This window comes from Capricornis sumatraensis, chromosome 22, assembly GCF_032405125.1.
Source record: "Capricornis sumatraensis isolate serow.1 chromosome 22, serow.2, whole genome shotgun sequence".
Classification (NCBI taxonomy): Eukaryota; Metazoa; Chordata; class Mammalia; order Artiodactyla; family Bovidae; genus Capricornis; species Capricornis sumatraensis.
In genome coordinates, this window is record NC_091090.1 from 35111331 (window position 1) to 35128512 (window position 17182).

The following is a 17182-nucleotide window of genomic DNA, read 5'->3' on the forward strand; positions in this document are numbered from 1 at the left end:
GGGGCTTGTCTCAAGTGTGGCTTAACATGTCCATGAGCAAAGGCAAACCGTAATGTAAGGCGGCCTACCTAACTGCCTGGAAGCCATGGCCATAGGTCTGATCCACAAAGGTGGATGCCTTTGTGGGTGCCGTTAGGGGTGCCATCTAATCCCATGGTTGTACTTCCAGTCTGAGCCAGGCCAGTGGGCTGGTAAATCCGGGTGACAAGTGACCTCTAATATTGTTCACATTTCTCAGAGGACAAATATCCCACATATTTCAATTTTTTTGATCCATGGAATGGTCAGCAAATCCAGCTTTTTATTCCCTTTGTTCCCGACAAATAGGGGCAGGGACAATCAGCTGATTTTTTTATGGGGTTACCCAAAAATATTCTTCCCATATCTGGTAAAATTGTTCAAATTACCTGATGGATTGGCCCTTCTTACTGGCCATTGAATTCTCATTCTTTTTATTTTTTAAGTAAAAAGTATAGGCTTTGGCCACTTTTGTAAGGCTTGCATTTACCTCAAATGTTACTCCATGGCCGTGATCAATTTGGTTAAAGTCCAGGTTATGCCAAGTAAGAAGTGGCAGGTTGTGAGTTACCAAAGAAGCAAATGCCTCTCAATGCTCTCTCAAATATGAGCAGAGGGAGCTAAAAAGTCCTCTCTGCATACGGGAGACACCCAGCAAGGAAGTCCATCCATCACTGACAAAGGCATGGCTCCACAAACCTAGCAGTTAGAAGTATTATGGAAGTTTGCATATGAGTGGGCCCAGGACAGGAACACAGTATCCTGTTTGCAATCCCGGTACGGTCATCATGCCAATCAGGAACAGCAGAATTATTCTCAGCAGCTCCGTCCTGAATCTGTGGTCGCCAATGGAAGACAGGTCTGGTCTTCAGTGGCTCCTCTGGGTTGGAATGGGTGGTCCAATGTCCCTTTTCCTCTGCTGCTGTCTTGAGCCGGGTGTGGTGAATCTCGGGAGTAATATCTGCAAACTTTAACTGCAGAGGAAGTGGTTAGTACAATTGTGTATGGCCCTTTCCAGGTAGGGGACAGAGTCTGTTGCTTCCAATCCTTTACTCATACTAAATCTCCCGGTGAGTGTGGGTGTACAGCAGTGTCTAGAGAAAATGGAATTCTTTTTTGAACATAAGGGGTGAGGTCATGGATCACCTTTCCCAATTGTTCCGTTGCTGCGACACCTCCATCCCTCCTTTCTGTAATAGATTGCCTTTTACTTCCCGAATAAGAGGGGGAGGCCTCTCGAACATTGTCTTATAGGGGGAATACCCCAGGTTGGGGGAGGGGGTGTCATTCTGATTTTCATTAACCCTAGTGGCAGCATATCCATCTAGGGGGCCCCAGTCTCTTGCATCCATTTTGCCAAAGTTACTTTGATGGTCCCGTTTATTTTCTCAACCATTCCTGAACTTTGTGGTCTATATGCTGCATGTAGTTTCCATTTGATAGTCATTGCTTTGCAAACCAATTGAAGTAACAGCCACAAATGGGGGCCTATTATGTGATCCTATACTCAGAGGGAACCCAAACCTAGCAATAATGTCTCTCAGCATGGCTCGGGCCACTTCCTTTGCTTTCTCAGTCCGGGTGGGATATAAAGGTACATACCATCACCAGTAAATATTTGTATCCTCAGCATGGCTTTACCTCAGTGGAGTCCAGGTGTTCAAATGGTGTGGCCCCTTTAATTGTATTTCGGGAGGGGCTATCTCCTTGGAGCCGGGTTATTCCTGGCACAGGTTATCCATCATCAGCTTGCATCGGCAAGGCTGTTAGACATGGTATGACAACATAGCGGGCTAAAATTTCACAAGTTTTTGTCTTTTCTAAATGGGTGGACTGATGGAAGTCCGTAACTAGTTGAAATGCCAGCCTAGAGGGGATGAAGAATCTCCCATCCGGGAGCTCCCATCATCCGTCCTCCAGCACTGTTCCTTGTTCAGTTTGCACCTAGGTGGTTTCTTCTTTGTCACAGACTGGGGCCGCTTGGGCAGTTAGTAGGCTAGACACCACAGGCGTCACCGTAAGTTTGGTTGCTATATTGTCCTGGGCAGCTGCTTGTTTTGCTCCTCGGTCAGCCGAACAGTTAGTTCCCTTTCGCCTGTGGTGTGTCTGCCCTCTGGTGGCCGTTACCGTGCATTACTGCCACTTCAGCAGGTTTCCACACTGCTTCCACCAGTAACAAAATTTCCTCTTTATTTTTTATCTCTTTGCCAGTTGCAGTCAATAGCCCCCTTTCTTTATATATGGCCCCGTGTACATGTATGGTAGCAAAGGCATACCGTGAGTCAGTGTATATATTTACCTTCTTACCTTTAGCCAATTTCAGGGCCCCCTATGAGCGCCCAGAGCTCTGCTCGTTGAGCCTACCAGTATGAGAGGGAGCCGGCCTGCTTCGGCTACTGCGTCTGTTGTTACCGCGTATCCAGTTTTCTTGTGTCCTTGTTCCAAGTAGGCGGTCCTGTCTGTGTAGTAAGTCTGGTTGACTTAAGGGGATGTCTCTGAGGTCTGGTCGGCTAGAAGAGACTTCCCCTAGCATCTCCTCTCAGCTATGGCTGGGAGTGTCTTGGCCTTGCTGGGTTTAAAGCCTGACAGGGTTCCACCCTTAAGGTGGGGATTTTCGTATAAAAGTCCTTGGGAATGCAGCATCTGAGAGGTGGAACGCCACCTTGCCCCAGGCCCCATCAGGAGAGTGACCGTGGCGTGTGGCGCTCTTATTATAATAGCCTGTCCCATAGTTTGTCAGCCTCTCTCATTAAAATGGTGGCGGCTGCCACTGCCCTCAGACATGGGGGCCACCCAGAGGCTACAGGATCCAACCTTTTGGATAAATAAGCCACAGGTCGCTACCTATCGCTTGTGTCAGCACTCCCGTGCTACTTGGTCTTTCTCAAGGACATACAAAGTGAAGGTTTGGTTAAATCAGGGAGGCCTAGTGTGGGGGCCTTTACGGCTCTCTTTAATAGTTCAAAAGCGGGATTTTGTTCTGGACCCCAAATTAGAGAGTCATTCCTCGGGTCTTTAGTGGCGGCATACCAGGGTTTAGCTATCTGTGAAAAGCCAGGTATCCAAATCCAGCAGAACCCTACGGCTCCCCAAAATTCTCTCACTTGCCTTTTGATAATAGGCTGGCGTATCTGATTGATCACTTGTTTCTGTTCTAAGCTCAAGGCTTGCCTCCCCTCCTTTATAACAAATCCCAGGTACTTTACCTCAGTCTGGCAGATTTAGGCCTTTTTCCATGACACCTTATATCCGGCCTGTTCTAGCAGGCCCAGGAGAGTCTTAGTTCCTTCCCAGCATTGAGTACGAGTCTCTGCCATCAGAAGTAGGTCATCCACATATTGCAGGATCTGGCACTTAGCATCTGATGGGAAGGAGAGGAGCTCTGTTGTCAGGACTTCCCCAAATATTGTAGGAGAATGTTTGGATCCTTGTGGCAGCTGAGTCCAAGTCATCTGGGTCTTTTGACCCATCCCAGGGTTCTCCCATTCGAAAGCAGAAATCTTTGGGCTAATTGGAGCCACTCTTATACAAAAGAAACCATCTTTCAAGTCCAAGCAGGTAAATACTGAAGGGGGTGAGGAGAAGCTGGGCTATGTCATCCCACACCAGATGGTGGGTCCTAAAATAGTCTCTATTAGGTGAATTGTGCCTTGCGGCTTCTCAGAATAGGGAGGGGTGTGCCTTTGCCAGTTCAAGAGATCCGCGCTGGAGACAGTCTGTAGAAAACCGTAGTGGGGCCAGGTTGGATGTGCTCCACCAGCCCCATCTACGGTGCCGCTTGGACCTCCCTGAGAGGCACCTGCAAAATGTCTCTCTCGTGGCTCCTTTGTAGACATCAGCCGCCTCTGAACAGTTGGCTCTCCCTTTCCCCCTCTTCTACACCAGGGAGGAGTGGGTATAATGCTGGCGCAGTTGCTCCCACCATACTCAGTGGTGCAGTAGGAGGGAAGGGAGCCTCTTCCACTGGTGGAGATGGGTGAGGAAAATCTCAAGGGGGATATCTTCATTGTTAGTTTAACTGGGGCAGCCTGACCTTAACTCCAATCTTGTTTTTTGACATGCTTGCCATGTGTGGGGAGGGAGGTCTCCAAGGAGACCTGGGTTTTCTTTAACAGTGGTTTCCTCATTCTTGGGCAAAGTTCAGGCCCAGTTCACATCCTGCCTTAAGATGGCTGACAGGCCTCAAGATGGAGTTCCTCTTGCCCTTCCCATAGTAGTCCCAACAGGGTGACTTCAGAGGTGAGTCACCTGTGCAGGGGCACAGGATCCATACTCAGTAGGGCGCCACTCTTGGTTTAAGACTCTGCTGTTGCCATCTTGAAGTTTTTAATAATTTTATCTTTATATAGTTTAAGTGAAGTCCAATGGGCCACCTGAGCAAGGTCATGAGGAGGGGTATGTGAACAGTAAGTGTGACCACTGTTTTGGCAGCTCCATTCGAGTTATTTATGATGCCCTATGAGCACAAAATTCCAGGGAGGCCACAATGTGGGGGAGTTCAGCGAGACTGAGAGTGAGTATGAGGTCAGCAAGTTGCACATACAACTGAGAAAATGAGATGCTGACAGGCCCTAGGGGCCATGCCTCCCTTTTGAACCAAACTTTGCTTCCCATGCGAAAAGAAGCTAATGAAGTCCTAAGAAACACAGTCCTATCGTACCCTTCATGTGTTACTTCCTTGTATTTGCCAACCACTTATGCTGAAAATGGAGAAGGAAATGGCAACCCACTCCATTATTCTTGCCTGGAGAATTCCATGGACAGAGAAGCCTGGTGGCTGAAGTCTGTGGGGTCACAAAGAGTCAGACACGACTGAGTGCCACTTATGCTGAAAATGATGACATAGAAAGTCAGGAAAAGATAGGGCAACACATCCTTCCTTTTCCTCTCATTCTTCCTTATTTACCACTAAGTCACAGAATGTGTCATAGAAGGTATATAAGTGAAGAAGAGAAATAATGGCAATGGAGTTAGTTTTTTGCATAGTCTCCACTGTTCTGGTAAGAGTGAAATGTATGTACATGCTATGAGATACAAATGGTGTAACTCTTCCTGGGTCTAAGTGGTGTAATTGTTTCTGACGCCAAGCTTTCTCTGCTCACCACGCAACACCAATAAACCAATAAACACTCAAAACCAATCAACCAATCAATACCAATAAAGATGAGATGTTGAGACAGGGAACGGCAACTGTATTGGGAAAGCTGGCTATTTTCTCAGATAGCAGGCTAGTGTCTCAAAATAACTACCTTATTGGGATCTGGATGCCTGTTTCTATAATAGAATAGAGAGGGTGAGGAGGTGAGGAAGTAAATTAAAAAGGCCATTAATCTCACAAATATGTCCTGGAATGAATGGCCAGCCTCAGGGAGGGGATGTTTTCATTTTTTCTTTCTTGCAACCATCTACAGGTGGACAAGATCAGCATATTTTCCTGAACAAAGGCACTTTGTTTTAACTTCCAGGCATAGAGGCAGGGATCCCTGAGACAGGCAGATGATGTATAGACATCATCCTTTTAGTGAACAAAAGCAATGAGAAGCAAAGGTTAAAGTAAAAGAAACCAATCCAACATGTAGTCAGGTTTTGTTCTTCCTTGTAACATAATTTTAGTGATTTTACTTGGGAGTTAAATGTGCTAATATTTGTTTAAAACTGAAATTGCACATTGTAGAGTCCAGTAAAATCCATGTTAAGAATTAAAAGTCTGATCTTTCTTTACTTACAAAGTATCAACTAGCAAATAAAAGTCACTATGATGAGTTGAAGGAAAGACAGGCTATGGAGGATTCAAGAGAAAACCTTTCTATTTTAGTATTTTTAAAAGCACTTTCCCCACTTTAATAAATAATAAAGGGACCACACATTTTTATCATATCCTGCGAAGTCTGTAGGCTCAGCTCTGTATAGAAATGGCATCTGCTGGAAGTAGGGTAGAGAGAGATTTTGGGCTTATTCCAAGATCATGGTTTGGTGACTGGGGTGGGCAATAGTCAGAGAAGGCAATGACACCCCACTCCAGTACTTTTACCTGGAAAACCCCATGGACGGAGGAGCCTGGTGGGCTGCAGTCCATGGGGTCGCTAAGAGTCGGACACGACTGAGCGACTTCATTTTCACTTTTCACTTTCCTGCATTGGAGAAGGAAATGGCAACCCACTCCAGTGTTCTTGCCTGGAGAATCCCAGGGACAGGGGAGCCTGGTGGGCTGCCGTTTATGGGGTCGCACAGAGTTGGACACGACTGAAGTGACTTAGCAGCAGCAGCAGCAGCAGCAGTGGGCAATAGTCCTGCTGGGACAGAACAGCCAGAAGGAAGAGCTTAGCAGGTGACGATGGCAGCCCAGTATCTCTTGTGTCGGAGGTGCCTGTGCGTCATTTAGACAGAAACATCCTCAGATGGAGAGGCAGGCCTGGGGCTTATGAGAAAGATGGGTTATACATGGAAGGGGGGCCTGGTGTAAATGTCAAGGTCATTCAAGGCACAGAGAGAGTGAGGGCAGGGAAACTGTTTACATTTGCTCAGCACTTGCTAAGGCCTATAATAACACATTTGTTCCTTGAACCTTGGGAGGTGGGGGCTCCTGGCCCCATTTTACAGATGAAGAGGCTGCTCAAAACCTTACCCGACCACTCCCTCCTCCCTGTCTCTCTTTCTCTCTTTTCTGTGCTTAATTTTTCTCCATAATATTTAGATCACTATCTGACATATTGCATGTTACTTACCTATTTTCTCTCTCCCTCTCTGTAGCATGCCAAGTCCCTGAGGGCAGACTTTTGTTGAGTTTTGAGTACTGCTATCTTACCCTTTTGTCTGTGTCTGAGGTTTGACATGAGGACTCTTCTGAGAGGTTTTGCAGAATTACCTGTACAGAAATAGATGAATAAAACTAAAATATAGTAAAAGTTCAATACTCTTTGATTCCCCACTCCTGCATGTTTCTCTTCATTTTGTCATGTATAACGCATTCTATTTTCTTGAGTCTCAATATTTCAGGTTGAAATAAAATAATACATGGGTATTAACATATACATACTACTCCATAAAAAACAGATAAACAACAAAAACTTACTGTGTAGCTCAAGGAACTATATTCGATATCTTGTAATAACATCATAGAAAAGAAACTGAAAAAGGATATATATTTATGAATTATTTTTCTATACTCTTGATACTAATATAACATCATAAATTAACTGTACTTGAAAAGAATCTTTAAAAATGTAGGTAGGAATCATTATCTATCTGCATTGTTGTGTGAGGAGAAAATGTAACAGTATCTATAAAACTAAAGGTCCCTGACAAATGTCAAAAGCTGCTGTTGAGAAAATAATTTCTTCCCTTCAATAACTTGTCTCTCCTGCTTTTTTTACCTTTCTTTCCTCCTTCCAGCCCTCCTCTGCTGCCTCTTTAGCCTCCCTTCCCTTCCTCCCTGCTCGCCGGACCCTTTCTTTCTCCCTCTCCTCCCTCCTTCCCCTCCTGGGCTCTAGTCCCTTTTCAGTCCTTTTCTGTTGATAATCTTTAGGCTTTTCCGTCCCCTGGTGGCCAATATGCATCACTGCATGTGCTCTCTAGTTGACGTTTCTTTATTTCTGCCCAGCTTGGATACAGGATATAAGGTGAGGAAGTGAAGTGCAGTAAGAATCATAAATTAGCTTACAAAAGAATTATACATTGTTAGTGAGGTAACAATTTTTAGAATTTTGGAAAAATTTGTGAATTTTATGTTATATGTGTAGCATTTGTGTGCTAATGACTTCCCCGTTGCATTATCACTTCGTGTATTATATAATGTAGATATAATTATGCTATCTAGAGTTAAGCACTAAAATGTGGGACATTGATAAGCAAGTGACAGTGAAACTCTATTGTATTAGTGATACTAATTGATTTATAACACCCATAAAAAGCCATAAACAAAAATATAAAACCCATAAATCTCAGTTTTTCATCTCAACAAATGTCTGCTTTTCTCTCAGGTAATGTCTAATGCAGATTTTCTGGTTGGTCTTCACATGGTTGCTGAGAGACTATTGAGTGACTCTGGAGTCGAGGACTATGGAGCCCTCTGCATTTGACAGATATAAAGGCAAAGAGAAAAAAGAGGAACCCCCCATGAGAGGTTTTCCTGGGTTGTTTCAAAGTTGCAAACTGGCTGGTTACAATTTTCTTTACATTGATTGTCCAGATCTCAGCCACAGGGCCAAAAGTAATCATAAAGGAGGCTAGGAAATGTACTTGTCCCCCTAAAATTCATCTGTTGAAACCTAATCCCCGATGTGATGGTATTTGGAGGTGAGGTCTTAGGAGGTGATTAGTTGGAGCCCTTATGAATGGGATTAGTGTCTTTATGAAAAAGAACTCCGAAGACTCCCTGGCTCCTTCCACCATGTAAAGACACAGTCATACTAAACAGCTGATGCCTTGATCTTGGACTTTGCAGCCCTCCAGAACGTGAAAAATAATTTTTTTTGTTTGCTTAAGCAACCTACTCTATGATATTTTTGTGATAGCATCCCAAAGGAAAAAAGACAATTGTATGCCCAATAAGAAAAAGAAACAGACTGGTAACTACTCTAGCAGCCTCTGCTACAATAAGTTATCCTATATTCAGCATCACAGAGGATCTACAACCAAAAGGAGGGACATATATCAGTTCTGAGAGCCTGAGTTCTTAGACCAATACCACCCCCCAGGTAAACTTCCTGGTGTTTGTTCTTAGCGGGTAGCAGTAGCCAGGGGGTGGTGGTGAGGTGGATGTGGTAGCCAAAGGGGGTATATTAAGTGGAGTGCAAGCTGACCACTCAGATGGATCCCGGAAGAGGCTGTACCTTAGCTTTTAGTCTAGTTAATTTTAATGGGTAGTAAATACATATATAAGTAAAATATATGGTATACTAGATGCTGATATATAGTATGCAGCATCTAGCCTAGGAAAAACAAGGAAAAGAGATAGAGACAGTCAGAGGTATGCAATTTTGGGACTCCTGGACCGGACATTCTGAAAAATGACCCACTAGTATAAAAAGGACACTGAAAATTAAAGTTTCCTTTTCTTAATCTTGAAAAATGAGTCCAGAGCTCAAGATTCATTTTTCAGAATATCTTTTTCTAGGAGTTCAAAGAGACCTCTCTACTATTTAGATCTTGGAAAATAATCTCATTGAGATTCGACACCCAACTGCAGTTTCTCAGACAGGTGCTTTAACCAGCCTAACCACGGTGCCAGAACCACTGGTTTCCTCGGACAAAACAAACAAACAAACAAACAAACAAAAAACACAAGGTTTCTTGCCCTTCTTAGGGGCAGTTTCAGATACAGTGTTCAGATTCGGAAGAACTCTTGCAATGTGAAATTGATCATTTCAACGAAGCACAAGAATGGGTTTAAGAAGACGATATTAATTCGCAGATAGGAGCTGCACAGTTAAACCGGCCGGCCCCGAAATTCGTTTCCTCGAAACACTAGTATGTGGTTAGCAACTACCATCAACTTTGGTAACAAATTCAAAACCCTGATCAGCGTCCCTGATTAGGGGGAGGGCTAAGGGATGAAGGGAGGGCACTCTTTGTTACTCTTACTCAAACTCAGAACGCCCGACTTTAAACCGAATGTCTATTATTTCTAAAAAGACAGAAACGAAAACAAAACAACCCCGAACGTCTATTTTTGATGTATATGGAGAAAATTAGGCAAGAAAAGGAAGGAAATAGAATAGGAAGCATTGGAAATAGAAGCATTTTCAGAGGCAGAGAATCAGTAAGTGATTGAATGGAATGCTGTTTTAATCCAGGAGACCACCAGGCATTATTTTGTATCCAGCTGCATGGTCTTCACTGAATACCGATAACTAATTTCATAGATCAGGTTGACAAGCAAAGGAGGCAGGGGCCCCCGCAGGACCTCGTGGCGCAACGGTAGCGCGTCTGACTCCAGATCAGAAGGTTGCGTGTTCAAATCACGTCGGGGTCAGTTGTTTTACTGTCTGGGATGCACTGGTCTGAAACTTGGAGGGGAAAAAGATGTCTTCTCCAATGCTAGCTGCCCTTAACGCTGCCCTTTACAAAGTAGGTAAATAGGCAGGTGTACACTATAACTGTGCTTGGGGGGTTTATTTCTGGGTCCATAAAGACATTTTTATTCTTTTCTGCAAAAGACATTTTTTCTTTTACTGCAAACGTCCTGAATTTCAGTCTTTGCCAACTCCCAGCAGTCTCTCCACACTCACTTCTGTGCTCCCTGACCCATTTCCTTATCCACATCTCTCTCTCCAATGGTCAGAAGCTTCCCACATCTTCTGACATTTCCTGCTTCACACCTGGATCAGCTTTTCCTTGCCAGAAAGGTTACACTGCAAGCAGAATCTTGGCTCTCTGCAATTCCCCTACTCCAACAAAGCAAGAAGTCAGTTCATTTCCAGATGCAGAAAACCTGAACATAAGTTTTTGTTTGGTTTGCCAAATTGAGACTAGAGGAAATGAACCATTACATCAGAAAAAGTAGTCCTCTGGGCTAGAAGTTCTAAGAACTCCTTAAAACTCTCTTGTTTTAAAAATGTGCAGGACTGTGTATTTTTTTCTTACCTGGGACTCGAGCACCCTCCAACAGATTATGAACCATTACATTACAGTGCAGAAGAAAAGGAAAGCACACTTATTTCATCAGAACCTGTTACTTTGTATAACTTAGAATGGCTTTAAAAGATGACATATGGAATATCAGCAGATATTTTGTTATAGATGTAATGTACATGTTCACATAGCACATGGGAACAGACATTGCATCTAAGCATGCCTTTGGGCGTGGAGGAAGAGTATCCAAAAGACTCGTTCTCTATTTCTTATTAACACTTTTCTTAGCAGTTAGTTTAGGCCCTTGGGCATCACATTATAACAGAGATTACTGCTCTGGGGGAAAGAGAGAGACAGACAGAAACAAAGAAAAACAGTTAAAAACACTCAGCTCTGTAGAGTTGAAAAAAAAAAAAGTCTGCAGAAAGCTGAATACTAAGTATGAGTGTACAATTTATTGCAGCAGAGTGGCGCAGCGGGAGCGTGCTGGGCCCATAACCCAGAGGCCGATGGATCGAAACCATCCTCTGCTAAGATAAGCTTTTTTTCCTTCTGAAAAGAATTTTGAGAGTATAGAAGAGACTTTATTAAGAAAATTTGGCTTTCTATATCTCCTTTAGTGAGGTGTTTGGCCCGCTTTTTAAGCACATGAAAAGCATATATCTTGAGAACAAAGTAACTGTGAGATACCGCTACACAACTATTGTTGTTTTTCAGTCTGTCAGTCGTATCCAACTCTTTGCGACCCCATGGATCGCAGTATGCCAGGCTTCCCTGTCCTTCGCTATCTCCTGGAGTTTGCTCAAACTCATGTCCATTGAGTGGGTGATGCCATCCAACCATCTCATTCTCTGTCGTCCCCTTCTCCTCCTGTCCTCAATCTTTCCCTGCTTCAGGGTCTTTTCCAATGAGTCAGCTCTTCGCATCAGGTGGCCAGAGTAATCCAGGACACTGAACATCAAATGCTGGTGAGGAGATGGAGTAACAAGGACTGTCATTCAGTGCTAGTTGGAATACAAAATTGTACAACCACTGTGGAAGACAGTTTGCCAGTTCATATGATCCAGCAATAGCCTTCCTTATTAAATTGCCCAAAGGAATGGAGTTGAAACTTTTGTCTACACAAAAGCCTGCACACAGTTGTTTATAACAAGTTTATTCTTAATTGCCAAATCTTGGAAGCAACCAAAATGCCTTTCAGTAGGTGAATGCATAAACTGTGGTACAAGCAGACAATGAAATATTATTCAGCCTTAAGAAGAAATGAGCTACTAAGCCATGAGAAGACATGGAGAAACCTTAAATGCATATTACGAAGTGAAATAAGCCCATCTGAAAGGCTGTACGTACCATATCATTCCAATATATGACATCCTAGAAAAGGCAAAACTACAGAAACAGTAAAATCATCATTGGTTGCCAGGGGTTGGTGAGAGGAAGAAGGATGAATAGGCCAAGCAGAGAGGATTTTTCAGGCAGTGAGAATCCTCTGTGAGATGCTGTAACAATGGATAGATACATGCCTTTCTGTTGTTCACTCAGTCATGTCTGACTTTTTGCAACCCCATGGTCAGAATTGGAGAAGGAAACGGCAACCCACTGCTGTATTCTTGCCTGGAGAATACCTTGGAGAGAGGAGCCTGGCAGGCCATGGTCCATGGGGTCGCAGGGAGTCAAACACAACTGAAGCGACTAAGCACGCATGCACGCACGTACTGTAGTACACCTGCTTCCTTGTCCTTTGCTATCTCCCGGAGCTTGCTCAAACTCATGTCCATTGAGTCAGTGATGCCATCCAACCATCTCATCCTCTGTCATCCCCTTTCCCTCCTGCCCTCGATCTTTCCCAGCATTAGGGTTTTTTCCAATGAGTCAGCCCTTTGCATCAGGTGGCCAAAGTGTTGGAGCTCAGCTTCAGCATCACTCCTTCCAATAAATACTCAGGGTTGATTTCCTTTATGATTCTACATTTGTTTAAACCTTTAGAAGGCACAACATCAGGGGCCAATTGTAATGAAAACTATTGACATCAGTCCACAGTAGACTCATCATTTCTAACAAGTGTACCCACTCTGTTGATGATGGGGAAGACTATACATGTGTGAGAAGGTGTGTGCACCTTTCTGTCAATTTTGCTGTGAACTAGTAATTGTTCTAAAAAACTAAATCTTAAAAAAAAAAGAGAGAAGAAAAAATTGCTATCAAGAAATCTTCTCTTTGTGAGACTTTCAATCTTAACTCTTTGAGAATGATGCATTTGAAAGGTGTTCCCTCTTTTATGTTTTCCTCATACAACTAAGTAAGTTTTCGTCAGTTTCAAAAACAATTTAGTGATGTGATTTAAAGAAAATTTATGTATGTAAAAGAAGAATAGCGAGCTATAGCTAAAGCCTGTGTATTAACACTTCTGTCATTTTGAATGCAGTGATATTGTAAAATAAATAGAAAATTAGAAAAATTTAACACGGAGGCCTGGAGAAGAAGGGGATTTGTGGAATTTACAGAAAGGACATTATAAAAAGCAACGAGCCAGCCAGGAGTCGAACCTGGAATCTTCTGATCCGTAGTCAGACGCGTTATCCATTGCGCCACTGGCCCACCCACGAGAAGAGAAAGACTTACAGTTTTAGAAAAAGGGAAGTTGTGGCATCACTGTTGCTTTAAATATGAATGTGTGAAATCTTTCCTTTCGGTTTGAGAACCTGAGAAAGCTCAGAACTGAAATAGAAGAAAGTCTTACTGGTTCTTTTTTCTAACTCATAAAATATGCCTCCTTCGTGGTCTATGAGAACTCTGTTTTGATGTGATTTGTAAAAGGTCTGAGAGAGTGTTTAATATTTTAAAAAGTGTCTTGAAATTGAAGGTAAATCAGACTAGATGGAAATTTTATTATGCTATAAAGGAGGAAAAATTAACTCGTAGTCGGCAGGATTCGAACCTGCGCGGGGAGACCCCAATGGATTTCTAGTCCATCGCCTTAACCACTCGGCCACGACTACATATGTACATAGTCACTTTCAATGTTCTCCATGTTACTATGTAACACTTATTTTAAGCAACTTCAGTATTTAGTCATTAAAAAGGGCAAAACAAAAATGATAAGTTCCATTAATAGTTGATAAAATCGAAGAGGAGTCAACCAACTTTATTTCCAGCATGTAGTAAACTGAGAATGGTCTTTTTCTAGAAAGCAAATCGCCATATATTGCAACAGTTTAAAAAAAAAAACACAAACTCTTATTTCTGCTGTAGTAGGAAATTAATGCTCAATAAATAATCTGGCACAGCTGTTCCTTACAGACACTCTATGTCTTCAGACATTTAATCTAGTGCCTGGAATATAGAAAGGGCTCAACAAATGTCAGCAGCTTTTGTAACTGTTATTTTTAAGTTCAAGAATAAGGATCTATCAAAAGATTCCCCATGAAGCCCGATCTCCCATCTCTTTGTAAAGCTCAAAATATTTTAAAGCAGTAGGTAGAATATTTTTGAATAAAATAGTAATATGAAAATATTTCTGAGAATCAAATCCACTTCATGGCATGGGACTTTTTTCTCAGAGTATCTAATACTCTACAGATAATGTTTAAAAGTATTTGCAGAGACCACTTCCAAAACAAGACCAGAACCCCAGGATCTTCACTTTTCAGAAACTACACAACCATTACCACAATCTTAACTGTATATGCATGCATGTGGGTGTGTTAGTGTACAAGGAGAAGATTTCTGTATTTCATCAACTCTATTTCATGAACAGAGGGAGGACAGGGCATGATTGATAAACCACTGCTTATGTGCTGATCGGTTGAAAATTACCTCCTGCCGCTCAGACCTCATGTCTGGGCTCCAGAAAATACAGTTGTCCTAGTTACTTCTTGTTGCATGTCCATGTGCATCTCAAAAGCAACACATCCCCAAATGAAAGCTCCATTCTTTCCTTCTAAACTTGAGTCTTCTCCAACAACCTAGATTTTTGTTTAACAGGAGCACCCAGGTACCAAAACCAAAGACTCAGAACTCCGCTTTTATCTGTTCTCTAACTCCCTCTCCAGAGGCCACAGGTTTCCAGGTCTTTGGTTCAACCTTGGAACTGTTTTTCAATCTGGCTTTTCCTCCCAAGTGTCAAATCCATTTTCTAAGATCAGGTTCCAACAGTTTCTCATAGGCTCAACTGCAACAATTTCTTGAAAGTTTTCTGGTCCCTTGTCCCTGAAGAGATTCATTCATTTCTTCATTGTTTCAAACTTTGTATTCTGGGCACAATCACAGGATAAACACTTTGCTAGGTGCTGCTTGTTCAGTGGAGAGCCACAAAAATATGGCTACTGTTCTGAGAAATTTTCAGAGTGAACAATTACAAAAGTGAGTATTCACCATTGAGTTTGATAAGTGAGAGGTCCGCGGTGACTTAGAAGCCCACAGGAAGAATGTAGATCCCAATGATGAATATCTTAGGTGGTTGCCTGGAGAGTCACTCATTAAACACTAAGTTTCATGAAGAAATATTCCAATTATACCTTATCTCTGGCCAAATGGATATTCTGAATCATGTTTAAACTTAGATCTGAAGGATGTGTGAAAGTGAGCCAAATTGGAGACGGGAGCAGTGTTCTGGACTTAAAACTCGTGGAATATGAGATAAATAAAAAAGTGTTATCTGGCTGGAATGTTGCTTTTTTGGATGGGGAGAAGGAGGGAGAGCAGTGAGAGAGAACACATTGGAGATGTAGTTTCAATTCAGTTCAGCTCAGTTCAGTCGCTCAGTCGTGTCCGACTCTCTGCGACCCCATGAATCGCAGCACGCCAGGCCTCCCTGTCCATCACCATCTCCCGGAGTTCACTCAGACTCACGTCCATCGAGTCCGTGATGCCATCCAGCCATCTCATCCTCGGTCGTCCCCTTCTCCTCCTGCCCCCAATCTCTCCCAGCATCAGAGTCTTTGTCAAGGGGGCCTGGATTCCCGAGGCAAGAAAGGATCTGCTCTACCTCGCACAATGCTGGTTTCTTGATGTAGACCCTCTGTCTTGTATCCTAGGAGCCCTGTGCTCTTCTCCCAGGGCTTTTGTTTAAACAGAACAGCTTCTGTCAGTCCCGCCTACCCCCACCCCCTTTTTTTTCTTTAATTAAACTTTTACTGTAAAAAATTTCAAACATTTAAAAAAGTTGAAAGAACGGGAATTATCTATATACCCACCACCCAGATTCAATAATTGTTACCAGATTCCTGAGCCCAACTCCCAAAATTCTAATTTTGTAGTTCAAGTATAGCGCTGAGAGGGAACCAGGACAAGCTGGGAAAGTTTGCATTTCTAGGAAGCTCCTCGATGTTGGCATTGGTTCGAGGACCAAATTTTGAGAAGAGCAGACCGGGATAGATGATAGATACTGTGGATAGAGGAATAGACATTGGAGGAGTAAAAAGAAACATAAACCAAAGGAAAGGGTGTTAAGCAGAAATGCATGGAGGATAAAACTATTCAGGAGAAAAGGAGATTTCTGATTACGGACTTTAACCAAGAAAATTGGATTTTTAAGAACGATCGTTATGAAAGTTTACAGTTTCTGAGTAGTAATAATTTAAGCGCCATAGCAACCACGAAGGGATTCGAACCCTCAATCTTCTGATCCGAAGTCAGACGCCTTATCCATTAGGCCACGTGGTCCCGCCATGACTGCAGCGCTGTGTTTGGATAATTCATTGAAGGAAAACAATCTCAACTATCCTTGTAGCATGTTATTATAGTTTTCTTGCATCGGCAGACAGATTCTTTACAGCTGAGCCACCAACTGCTGCTGCTGCTGCTGCTAAGTCGCTTCAGTCGTGTCCGACTCTGTGCGACCCCATAGACGGCAGCCCACCAGGCTCCTCCGTCCCTGGGATTCTCTAGGCAAGAACACTGGAGTGGGTTGCCATTTCCTTCTCCAATGCATGAAAGTGAAAAGTGAAAGTGAAGTCGCTCAGTCGTGACTCTTAGCGACCCCACGGGAAGCCCATAATTGTAAGATAGTGAGAGTATTATTGCAAACAAGGACATTTCCAGCTCCTCAAAAATCCTACCATCTAGTTGGGGAAATAGGTTGAACCTGAGGGTTAAAAATACTCTAAAGTTAAAACAAGGAGATGATGCTAATAATAGAGTGCTTTATCTTTTGATGTGAATCTGGGAGAAAGGCCACAGTAGGGAAGGAATGCTTGAGCTGAGAGCTGAAGGAGAGGAATAGAGCTGGATTGCAAATTTACTCAGGGGACCACCGCTGCCTTGCGGGGGGCTTTCAGGTAAAGATTGTGGATGAAAGACAAGAATTTGCTTGTGTGCACTCTACAAATCCCACTCAAAACAGCCCCCAAACCTAAATTCAACTAGGATCGAAATTTCGGGAGAGGAGGCAATAGTAAGAAACTTGGCATCTGGAAAGCTGATTGAAGTGTGATACTTTGTTGACTTGTCAGACCCCAGAAAGCTGAATTCTAAACACATTGTATAGGAAAAGTGAAGAGGCAATCGGATACACACCACAGAACCTCCATCGTCACGCCCCTTGCCAGGCTCAGGAATTGTCAGTAGTAGCTTCACCGGGCGGAGAAGGCAG

General features: G+C 43.1%; 5 non-coding genes across 5 annotated transcripts; 2 read left to right on the forward strand and 3 right to left on the reverse strand.

Moving 5' to 3' along the window:
• Window positions 1–9919: 9919 nt before the first annotated feature.
• On the forward strand, window positions 9920–9991 carry TRNAW-CCA (transfer RNA tryptophan (anticodon CCA)). The gene has a single exon. It is a non-coding gene; the product is annotated as a tRNA-Trp (tRNA).
• Window positions 9992–11051: 1060 nt separating this feature from the next.
• Window positions 11052–11123, forward strand: TRNAM-CAU (transfer RNA methionine (anticodon CAU)). Its single transcript has one exon. It is a non-coding gene; the product is annotated as a tRNA-Met (tRNA).
• A 1992-nt stretch (window positions 11124–13115) lies between these two features.
• On the reverse strand, window positions 13116–13188 carry TRNAR-ACG (transfer RNA arginine (anticodon ACG)). Its single transcript has one exon. It is a non-coding gene; the product is annotated as a tRNA-Arg (tRNA).
• Window positions 13189–13507: 319 nt separating this feature from the next.
• On the reverse strand, window positions 13508–13589 carry TRNAS-AGA (transfer RNA serine (anticodon AGA)). Its single transcript has one exon. It is a non-coding gene; the product is annotated as a tRNA-Ser (tRNA).
• A 2592-nt stretch (window positions 13590–16181) lies between these two features.
• Window positions 16182–16254, reverse strand: TRNAR-UCG (transfer RNA arginine (anticodon UCG)). The gene has a single exon. It is a non-coding gene; the product is annotated as a tRNA-Arg (tRNA).
• Between the last annotated feature and the right edge of the window lie 928 nt (window positions 16255–17182).